Source organism: Phaseolus vulgaris, chromosome 3 (genome assembly GCF_000499845.2).
Source record: "Phaseolus vulgaris cultivar G19833 chromosome 3, P. vulgaris v2.0, whole genome shotgun sequence".
NCBI classification, from domain to species: domain Eukaryota; kingdom Viridiplantae; phylum Streptophyta; class Magnoliopsida; order Fabales; family Fabaceae; genus Phaseolus; species Phaseolus vulgaris.
The window spans coordinates 3,921,730-3,934,587 of NC_023757.2; positions in this window are offsets into that span (position 1 = coordinate 3,921,730).

Sequence of the window (12,858 nt, forward strand, 5' to 3'; positions counted from 1 at the left end):
CATAATACGATATATACCCAGACGAATTTTAATACCATTATGCAATTCTTGATTAAGATTATGAAGTTGGGTCTTTATTTAAACAAATAAACTCCCTATATAGTAACCTAAATAACTAGATGGGGAGTTTAAAACAAAAAAAAAATTAAATAAAAATAAAAAATAACTAAAAGAACATTTTATAAAAGAAGCTTCCAAAATAATGATGAGGAATGATTGAGCGTTGCTAATCCAATCATATTGATCCTATTTGTAGATAACATTCATAATAAAATCCAAAAAAAAATTAGGTTGATTTGTTTTAAAAGTTTTTTTATTGAATTTTATTCTAATATTAGGAAGATGTATTGGTTTTCTAAAGGTTAATACTTGTTTTTTTTTCTTCTTCATGATTTATTTTTATTTATTTTTTTAATTCATAATTTAATGACCTAATTAATTTCCATAAAAAAATATGATCGAATATGAGTTATGAATTTCTTGATCATCACTGAAAAAGTATTCAAAATAATTTTTTCAGGTTAAATCATTAAAGTTTAATTGAGGAAACATTTACAAATAAAAAAATATTTTATCAAGTAAATTTTACTCTTTAAGTCAATATTTTAAATATGTTATTGTACATTTTCATTTATATTTTAATTATAGTTAAATAGTATTTTTTTTAAATATTATTTAAATTTATATTTTGAGATTTCATATTTCATTTATAATTTTTCATGCAATATAGACTTGCTACTACTCTCTAAGATGATTCAATCACTCCCTATGGTGTCAAAATTCGTGAGTTTAATTATTAAAATAATAATAGGTGGCATGTGAGTAAATATTTTGTTTTATTAGTTAAATTTAGTGAAGGTAAATAAAATATAATATTGGAAGATAAAGAATGTAGAAACGAATATCCTTACTGTTCAAATAATATTTATACCATAGATAAGTAAGCACCTATGGGATATTTATAGTAATATAATACGAAAGTCTAGTTCAATGGTTCATACATTGTGACCTATAACGTTTTAAAGATTTATATTATACAAATATACATGTTCGAATGTAAAAGATCACAAAATATATTCTTGCAAATCTCTTTTAGTTATAAGAATGATCTCATTTGTAACTTATAAATATATAAGACAAGAAACACTATTGCATATAGGTACTTTAATAATATTTAAAAAGATTTTTTAATGATGGTTTTTTAATAGTTACAGAAAAAAATTATTTTTAACGGGGTTATATTTGACATTATCGACGGTTTTAACCTCCGTTAAGTGCGTTATCCGTGGTTTGTTTGTCCCCTAAAGATTCAGCGTCGCTAATTTTTATTATTTCCGACGGTTTAAATCCTCTGCTATCCCCACTAATTCTCTCATAAAATTAGTCTCTTTTTGGATAATCTTATTTCTCTACCAACTACTATTTCAAGGTATAGTGCCATCAGAGCATACTTCAATGAATTGTTCTTTATTCTTAATAATAATAACAGTGTGGCAACTTACGAAAAACAGTCTTCCTATACTCCAGTCCACATTTATACCCTTAAAACCAAAATGCATACATTTAAAAAAAATATCCAGAACATTTATAAGAAAAACAAAGCTCGAAGAACATGTTATCAACCCAAAAAACTAAAAATTATACAATGAGAAAAGATCGTACCTGAGAATAATCAGAGACAATGTTCCAAGAGCTGTATTCGATCCTTGAGAAAAATCTGAGGCACGAAACGCACCGCAACTTTGGAAATGAGAAATGGAGAAGATGAAAACCAAATTTGAAAAATCAAATAGAAAAAAACGAAAATGAATACCTAATATAACAAAAACAGAGTGAGAAATGAACCTTCAATTGGAGGGAATAAGAACGGAGAAGCTGAAGATGATTTTCTAGGGCAAAAACATCGTGAGAAATGTTTCAGAGGGAAGAACAAAGGGAAGAACGTGAGAGAGCTGAAGGAACATGAGAGAGCTGAAGGAACGTGAGATGATTTTCCAGGCATTGAGAAATGTTTAAACGTGAGAGAGCTAAACTTTCAAATGAAGAATGTGTAAAAATTTGAGAAAGGTGAGGAAGTTGTAGTCTGTGAAAAAATAAGTATTGTGCCACCAACAATAGAAAAAAGTAAAAAGTAAAAAATAAAAATAAAATAAAATAATTATTTTTGGTAAAACTATAGGAACTTGTAGGGGTTTAAAATGTACTAAGGTTCTTATAACCTCTTCTAAAAAATATTTGGTAAATTTTTTTTTTTTAGTGTCACATTGTCATTAAACTTTATTTAGTTATTAGTAAAACTATATATTTCAAAATAAAATAAAAAAGGTAAATTTTATTTTTATGATATGATCTTATATTTTATTATTTTATAAAATTTATATTTAAATTTTACTTCATTATATAACTCTGAAAATCATGGTTTTATAATGTTACTTTGACAAGTATATAATTAATTAAATAAATCAATTTTTAATTTTTCAAAAATTTTCTGTTTCCTCAAATTTTTCACATTTTAATAAATAATTATTTTTTCTTCTACTAACTGGTGTAGCATGGAACAATTCAGTTGTGAACTGGGAAGCTCACTCTTTTATTAATTTCTCATCAAAAGTGAAGAAGACATACACCTCCATGAATACTTATCACCTTGTCAAATTCAAAATTCAGAGTAAAAATCAAGACAAAGCCACGTGGAAGTTCTATCTACTTTGTCATTTTTTTTTCAATTCTTAATTCTAATAAGTAAGAAACTATTAAGTTTCAGTGTCAACGTAGAAAAAAGAAAATAAAATTGAAACCAGATCGTGTTTGAAGATATAATAAATTTCCAATCTCTTATTTTATGAGTGCATTAAAGGGTGCAGATACTCGTATAAGGGTTCATGAATAAACTAAGAAAAAAAAACACGAATATTTATGCAATGCACGTCTACACATTTTCATTTTTTTAACATAATTTATTCATATTATTCCATCCTAATGAAAACATTATTATTATTTTATTTAGCTCTTATTTTAGTTAAAAAAAATCATTTAAATAAAAGTTTAAAATTAAACTTAGACATTATGGAAAGTTATATAAGTAATGAATTATTTTACGTGGAAAGATAATAATTATAATGGAAAAATAGTAATTGTAATATTAAGAAAGAAAAAGAAATGTCTATATAATTTATAATAAATGAAAAATGCTCAAATAATAAATAATAGGTGGTGTGTGAAGTTGTTGTTGAATTTTTTTTTTGGAAAATGTGAATACATTTGTGAGAAATAATAGTTATTATTATTATCAGAATAAAATATAACATTTCCTTAGTCATAAATTATAAATGTAGATACCAAGTTACATCACCAAGATTCGAAATGGTGGAAAATAAAAATCACAATACAATTTTTTTTTTAAATGTTAATATAATTGGTACAATTAAATTTGGAAGAAAATAAAAATAAAAATAAATATATATATATATATATATATATATATATATATATATATATATGAATGGATAGATACAATGTATCTGTGAGTCAACAACTCCCATCACATTATGTACCATTCCTTCATGCAAAAACCTACTCTTTGTGATTAAATGGGTGAACCTTAATGTTTCACCCACTTTCTCTGCACGAATTCCAAAATACAAACATCTAAAACAAAAAACAATACTACCACCCTTTGGTATTCCTACACTTAAATTATTCAACTTATCCATATTAAATAAATAGTTATTTCATTGATAACAATAAATTTATATTTTATCTTTTCATTTGATGATAGTTTAAGTATTAAAAAAATAAAGTTCCAGTAATATTTTATATTTTTATAAAAATGATATTTTTAATATTTTTTCCTTCTCATCATTTTAGTTCTATATGAAAAAATATATTTATTTTTCGATATCGTCAATATAATTCATATTGTTCAGAGTTGAGGTTAAGGATAGTATAAATATTTTTTCCTCCCTCAACTCACTGAGATGCTTTTTAAGAATAAAACTGTGACAAAAGATCAACCTCCAAAGCGAACAATATCTCAGATGCGATTATTGACACTAGAAAGTTCGACATAATTAATTTTGTAAAATAATTTTGAATTAATCTTTTTTCTTTAAAACTTGATATAAAGTAGAATAAGGATTTTTTTTTCTCAAAATAATTTATATTTTTCTTGTAATTCTTTATTATTGAAACCTTTTTTATCTTGTTGAAACAAAAGACTCAAATTCCCATGACGTCTTCCAATAAAATAGTGTTAGTTTTATTAGAATAATACTCATAGACAAACATGTCTTAAGAACTACATTATGCTTATGTAACCATTTTTTTTATGTGTTGTTTTTTCTTCTAGCTGTTTGTTTTTTTATAATTTATTTTGGTAACAAAAAAATAAGTAAATAATTTTTTTTAAAAATAAAATTCTTATAGAAAGAATAAAAATTTCAAAATAAAATACTCTTGAATACTAAAATGACATTTATAAGCTTTTGTAATAATAAAAACATAACAAAACTTTAAAAAACTATTAAAAAAACTAAAATAGATAAATAACATTTGTCCCATACCCATTCATCAGGTCTTTAACAATGAAAACATAAACAATACACATATATTTCACACATGTAATAAGGTTGAGTATAAATAAACATATTTTTTAATCATAATTTGAATAATTGGACTATTGTTCAAATGAATATAATATCATCTAATAAAATTATCACATATTAAATATTTTAGAAGTAGATAAATTAGATAATAAGGTAAATACTCACAATCCACTGTTAACTAGAATAAAAATTTACTACAAGCTAATTTGGTGTCAGTAAGAACATTTTTAAATTGGACTTTATCTTAAAATCATGAATAATACATTTATACTGTGAAAAGTAGAAGAAGTCATGTTTAAAGAGTAAAATTTACAAAACAAACAAGTAATAGATGGTCAAAATGTCCTTAGTCAACTGGCACTAGATATTCAAGATAACTCTTAAAGAAGTTGAAGTTAGTTTAGTTAGTTTTGTGAGCCCAATTTATAAATAGAGATTAGTTGAAGAAGAAAGGTGATACACGACTTAGATAGCAAGTAGATTACAAAACACTCACGACTGTGAGTGGCTAATTTTTTTCTTTGGGGTTTGGATTAATCTATTCAAACTCTTATGTACTGAGGTTATAGATAAGTTTTTCATTGATAATTGATATTATCATTTTATTCTCAAAACTTGAAACTATTCATGATTTTGATCCTTATATTTGATTGAAACATACTTCTAAGCATTTGACCTAAATGACCATGCTTAACATACTTGAATACTAGGAATATATTTGAAATGTTAATTACTTTATAACATGTGTTCGTAATTGTAAGGAGTTTTTATAAATATACGATGAATTGATATTTAGAAGACCCTCTTAATAATTTTGTATGCGAATAATCGATATGAATGATTTTTATATGTGCATCAATGTCAATAAGATGAAATGTTATATGTTTAAAACTACATACAAGTGAGAATTATTAATCTCATTCCCAATTTTCTTAATTGAAATCTTTTACTCATTTACTTTGATTTTATTTAATTTTAATACAAATTATTGTCAATGTCAAATCAAATCAAATTATTGTACATATTTTTATGCTTAGTGAATGATACTATTAGGATTTTAAATAATTGTTTCTTATGGATTCGATATCTGTCCTTAAAAACAAATTATTACTTATGACTCGGTACACTTGGCATAAATCTATTTTAATGTTTTCTTCTTCAAAATCTTTTTGAAACTCTATTTTTTATTGAAAGTAATTTTCTAAGATCATACAAAATGATTGATTGTGTTTTTATTCGGTAACAAGAATTCTAAATTTAAATATTTACAAATTAAAATTGAAGATTACTAATCATAATTTTTTATTCTTGTTTCATTCCACGACTGATTTCTCTTTTCTTGTTTTTCATTCGTTTCAATTCTTCTTTGTTTAAGTTGTTGCACTTTACATTTTCAGTATACAAGTTTTTCTATTTCAATTTCAAATTAATTTAATTACAATTTACATTTCCGTAATGCTTTATTTTATGTTTTTGCACATTAATTTTCTGCACTTTACTTTTCCTGCCATTTTTACATTCCTTACAATTTATTTTTCCTCCACTTTATATTTATGTTAAATGTTCTTATTAAAATTCGGAGAATTACCATATAAATTTCGAGGGTGTAGATGAAATCTTCTTTTATCTTCTTACTCTTAATTTAACTAAGTAGGTAACAAGTAGGTAAAAAACTATTATTAACATATTTAATTCCATTTATTTGAAATATTCAAATAATGTTACTGAGAAGCTCACTATGTAGTTACATATTATATATTATTTTGCAAGAATGTAAAAATAACATGTAAACATTAACCATTTAAATCATAATAAAAACACCAATGAACAAAACAAATGTGTCAACATGCTACTTAAATATAATTAGTTGGATACTTTCATTCCAAATTACAAGAAGATTCTATCAGAGTTCCACGTGCATGCAACTCATCGATATTTTGTATTGCATCTTGCAAGTTGCATATCCAATTTTCCTGAGTAAAAGGGTTGTTGAGTTGTCGCACTAGTGATGAGGAATGGGGAATTGATGAATTGGATTCGTTGCATGTGTTAGGTTTGATGTTTATTTCTTTGTCTTCAAATTTTTGGGTGCTAACTTTGATGGTCTTTTGCTTGATTATTATGTCCATTTCAGAAACCACATGGTCTCATAAACAAAGATTTAGCAGATGTTCAAATGTTACTGGTTTCGAAAACATCGTTAACTATTCTCCAATATCTTATTGTTTAAGTTATTGATTATCGTCGATATAGCAAGTACTCCTCTATCAAGTAGAATCATTGACCAAGTGCTTCCCATGTGCATCTAAATATATATAAATAAAAATCATATAAATTTATATAAATAACATCCTCCTAAACAAATTTTTAGGAGCTCACTTTAGACATTATGTCTATCACCTTTCATATCATACCTAATATTAACATTTTTTATAAAAAAAATCTTAAAACTGTAAATCATTATTACGAAGTGGACTCTCCAACACACCCCTCACACCGAGACTACCAACTCGTTCGTGGGACTATATATTATTATGAGTGGTCCGATAGCGGGTGACCTGATAAGCCCAACAAATACTTGTTAGGATAGACTCGAAATGGCTCTGATACGATATTACGAAGTGAATTTTAAGCCTAACTCAACTCCATAAAACTGGCTCATAGGTAAGGCTCTAATCTCTAGTCGATGTGGGATCTCCAACAATTATTGCAGTCTCCTTTGATATGTATCAGAATAATTGATAATTGATATAAACTTGGTTGAATGAAAAAAAAAAGTTAGAGAAAGATCTTAAATACTTGTATTATAAGTCACGCACATAAAGGATGTATATTGAATGGTGACTTTAAGATATGATTATCTGTAGAATTTTAGGTGTGGTCTCATGATACTTTTGAACATCCACAATCAGTCATAACACAATTAGGTTTTGCCCTTTTGTCATTCATCTCCTTTAAAGAACCCTGTAGAAAACCTTACTTAATTAATTCAACAAAATTTCTAACGTGGCACCCATAACAAAGGGTGTTAGTTTGCAATGATGGTTGAAGATGATCGTTGTAGCTGAATTGGTGAATGCGAAACTTGAGAAAGAGTTTTGTGTGGTATTTGCAGAACAATACATGCACATGTTCACTTGTCAGCTATGCTTAAATTTCATCACGACTCTTCTCACCAATGATGGGATTTGGGGGGACAATAGATGCATGCAGTTTTACCTACATAAGCATGGAGATCGATAGTGACGGAAATTTAAATTTTGCATCAAATATTAATACATATTGAGTTTTATAAGAAATTTAAAATAAATAAATAAAGATTTTTTTTTCACCCAACTATATTATATTGAGGATAGTGATGTTACAATTTATATATAAAAAGATTAAATATGTTTTTTTGTTCGTATATTATAATATGAAATTAGTTTTTTTTTTTCTAAATTCTACATCATCCAAATATTTCGTAAGAGTCATTCTTTATGTGAATATTTTAATTTAATTATTTTCTGTTTTTATATTGTAATGGTATGATGAAAATATGTTATTTTATTTTTCCAACTTTTTGTTTGTAAACCGGTAATCTTAGTATGAATGCCTTATTTTAAATTAGTTACAAAGCATGAGTTAATGAACGTGCAAAGATGTATCTGGACATCATTGACCATAATAAAAACGAAGTTCCACCATCACAACCCATTGAAAGTTGATCCAATAAAATAGCAACTAAAATTATACATAAGCCAAAATATTTTTTTAATCAATAAATAATAAATAAAATAAAATGAAATATTTTAGTGATGTTGCAATTTTTATACATACACTTTAAAGATGTCTCAATCCTTATACAAAAAAGTAGCTAAGGTCAACTTATCATACGTATGTTCAATCAACACCTGTCATACAAACATATTTCAAAGTCTACAAACCACCGAATTAATCCTCAATTGAAAGACATGATAAGTCACATCAACAAAAATCATCATCTTCATATCAAAATCTTATAACCACTCCAAGACATTCATATGAGTATTATTATTATTCCTTTGCATGGAGGTGGCAAGTAATTTCAACCTTACAATGAGAGTATAAGTTCAATGTTCTAATCCTTGGAAAGCTACCAAACCAAATAGCCCCATAACATTTTGTCAAGATTAGTTCCATGGTCTCTTCAAAATCGGTTGAATTGTAGAATACCTACTATTATTATTCTTATTCTTCTTCTTCTTATTATTATTTTATTATTATTATTATTATTATTATTTATTATTATTATAATTTATTATTATTATAATTTATTATTATTATTATCATCCAAACAAACGGCAATAAATGAGAGGATTTTTGGTACACCAAGGTGTGTGATCACGCCCCCTTTTTTTTATCTCCCACCCCATTTCTTAATTTTAAAAAAAATGTCTTTGATCGAAATACTCCGTGAAAACTTGTTTTATTGATTAGCTCGTAAAAAATACTCAACTTCCACTATGTATTTTAGACGAACAGAAACTAGCTTTCATCATATTAGTGTCACAAAATAAAATCACACAAACCATTGACAAAGCAATGAGAGTGTGGAAACTCACATGAGAAGACAATGAAGAAGAGATACATATTAGAAAACAAGGAAGTGCGGTTAGGAGAGTAGAGGGGTGCGGTAAGGAAGTGTGAAGGGAGGGGCAGAAAAACATATTAGAAAAACTTAGGGGTGGAGAAATATCAAATAGTGGACTGTTTCTTCCTGCACCTCCATATCTTCTTCTGTCACCTCCATACACAACATGAAAATACATTTTTGTCATTCTTGTGTCACCCCCATAGAGTAGTTTCTGGATTATGTAATTCGGGAACTTATTTGAAAAAAGACTTCTGGATTACATAATCCGAAAGTTAAATAAGACTTCCGGATTATGTAATCTAGAGAATAATCATGCATATGAAAAATGGCTTCCGAATTATGTAATTCGTTAGCTAATTACAAATTTGAAAAAGGGACATTTTTGGAAATTTGAAAACTTATGGAGGTGAGAGAAGAAGGTATGGAGGTGCAGGAAGAAACAGTCCAAATAGTGGTGTCAAAGTAATGGGCCATTATACCGTAAAAGAGGTCCATACATACACCGTAAGTCCATTCCTTTGCATCCAAACATAAAATAGTTTATTTATTGACAATGGATTTCTTTTTGCACTCCCGTATGTATGGAAATCCCTACTTTGCGTTTTTGGTTTATGAAATATGTGTGAAAAACTAGAAAATCACAATAAAGGAGAGTTGGATTGTGATTTAATTAATTTTTAAAAACTTTTCGCAAGCATGATCTCATTTTAGGTTTTTAAAGAACACTTATTATTAAGATAACAAATGATAAGTGTTCCATTGAACCTAATTAGACATAAGGTTGAACTAGACTAATTTAATAAAGAGGCATTTTAAGAATAAGTTATGTCTGATAAAATAATAATTTAATAAAGAGTTTTTTTCCTAAACATTTTCACAATAAGTTATGCCTAATGAAATAAGGAAGATGCAACCTCAACACTTTAATATATTTAGTTAGACAAACATATTTGAAAACTCATATTAAACCAAACTCTTTCGTCTTAGGGGTTAAGACAGACACAAATTGTGTAACTTATTTAAATCACTTGATTAATGATTCACAAGTGATTAGATCATGATTTATGCGTCTGATCAAACACAACAAGTATACTTTCATAGTTTATCATTTGTAACCATTCACTGTTAGCTACATTTTGATGAGCTTTCTTCAACTGGCAACCGACTTCAACTTGCCTTGTGATGACCGACCTTAACAATTGCTCATTCATTTGGTGGCTCATGTGCCTAAAACCCCACACTTGACTTTTCACCTCCACTACATGTGGTGGTGCCTTTGACAAGCTTTCTGACAAATATTTTTGCAACTAGACTCTCCTTAGTTACCAATATTATCAATATCGGATAATGAAACATATCACTACAAGAAATATGGATGTTAGCCTCCCAAAAAACACACACAAAGACTAAAAGGAAGACACTAAATGATAATTATAGTGAGTTTAATATCCCTTTTAGTTTTTGTGTGATTTTTTTGGAAGGCTAACATCAATATTTATTGTAGTGTATCGAGAATTCCAAAAATCCTTTATGAATTTATAATGAAAACCATACCAAATTATGTCGGAAGCATTACTAAAAAATAAATAAAAATATATACATATAGATAACTTAAAAAAATATAAAAATAATATTAATATTAATGACTGTGTGCAGTGCCACCGAGCAGCAACTCCATATTAAGGTTATCTTATGTACAGTGTTTAAATAAAAAAATGTTTGAGAATTATACATAAATAATTTTTTTTTCTAAAATATTATTCTTTGGCGAGTAATCAATAATTAATACCATTATGTAGGGATTAGAAGGGTTATTTTAGGTGGACCTTAAATGATTATTTATATTCATGATGATATAAGCATAGAATTGAAAAGGGTAAAGAACTTAATCTATGAATTGAAGAATTTGAATGAATTACTTGTTGGCCAAGTTCAGCTTTGTCACCAAGAAACTTGGTCTTATATAAACGTCAATGAATGAGTTTTATATGCATCAATTATCAAACTCATCTAAATCCGAGAAGATTATTGAGCACGAATTCTAACATTGCTTCTTCTACTACAGCATTGTAAGCATCATTTCAGTATATACACGAAGTAGCAGAATGGGTGGTAAGGGTGAAGAGAAAAAATGGTTTTCATCCATTTTAAAATCCTTCAAGTGGTTACTATGTGGCACAGATGTGAAGACAAATTCCGCAGCTAACACACCTGAGGCAGCCATGGTTGCAGCATCAAAGCATTTCTCTTCAGCTCATAAAATTAAGTTCAGCTAGTTTGTTTCTTAATTTTGGGTGTAAAATTCACTCAATCTTTCTTTTACATTCGTCTTTGTTATATGTGTGTATAGTTATTTTATAAACATGGTGTAACGTTAAGTTCCAATATATATATATATATATATATATATATATATATATATATATAAAATATCTTGAAATATAAAGAACATTTATAATATCTTCGAGAAACAGTAGTGCAAAATGGATTTTTCATGTGGATTGTTTTGGAGAAATTATGCCACCTTTTGCATCCACGTAAATAAAGGAGACGAAAAAAAAATCCTTTTATATTGGTCTTATAAACACAAAGTAGTTTCATGTTTCTATATTAGGTCATCACCATAACCAACGTACAGATATGTCACTTATGATTACAACTAAAGTAGACATGTGTTTTTTTTTACATTACTTGCACTAGTGAAAAAAAATAAAATTATTGGTGACAAATTTAACGCCTTATATTAAAGGATTAAAGGAGGTAAAAAATCATAATGATATTTTTTTAAATAAAAGCTTTCAGATTAGACATCACTATACAACTTGACATTTCAGTTATGATCACTACAAGAAAACACCAAATAGCTTTCAAATTTCTGCTGGGTCATTTTCGGACGCTACTATCGTCGGCCAAAATGGCGAGAAACCCACACAAAAATGGCAATGGACGCAAAACGGACGCACTTATTAATTTAATGTTTTTTTTAAACAGTCCTGTTTGCGTCGGTCCAGGCCCACGCACATTCGTCGGCATGCGTCGGCTGCGTCCCACGCATATGCGTCGGATTTGCGTCGACCACGGCCCACGCATATGCATCTGCCACGACCCACGCATATGCGTCCGTCACAACCCATGCAAAGCCCACGCATGTTTATATTTTAAGATTTTAAATTTATTTAATGTAAATATTTTAATATTTAATTCTTTATTGTATTTATTTTAAAATTATTTCTTTAATATTATAATAAATTACTTAATTTATCAAATTTTAATATAAATTAGTTAAATTAAAATTATTAAATTAATTAAGTGTTTGATTTAAAATTAATTCAGTAAAAGAAAACATCTATTTAAATTATTTAAATGTTATATAAAATATTTTATTATTTTAAAAATTATTTATTTTAAATTTATTTTATTTATATATTGTCATAAATATATTTTTTTAAAATTATGATATAAATTAGTTAAATTAAATTTATTAAATTGAGGAAGTGTTTAATTTTGAAATTATTTAAATAAATTTATCTTAAAAAGTTTATAAAGATTTGAAAACAGGTAGAAAAATAATAATTAATTAAAAAATAGTAAAAGAAAATTAAAAAAAAATGCGTATTTAAATTTTGTAAATATTATATA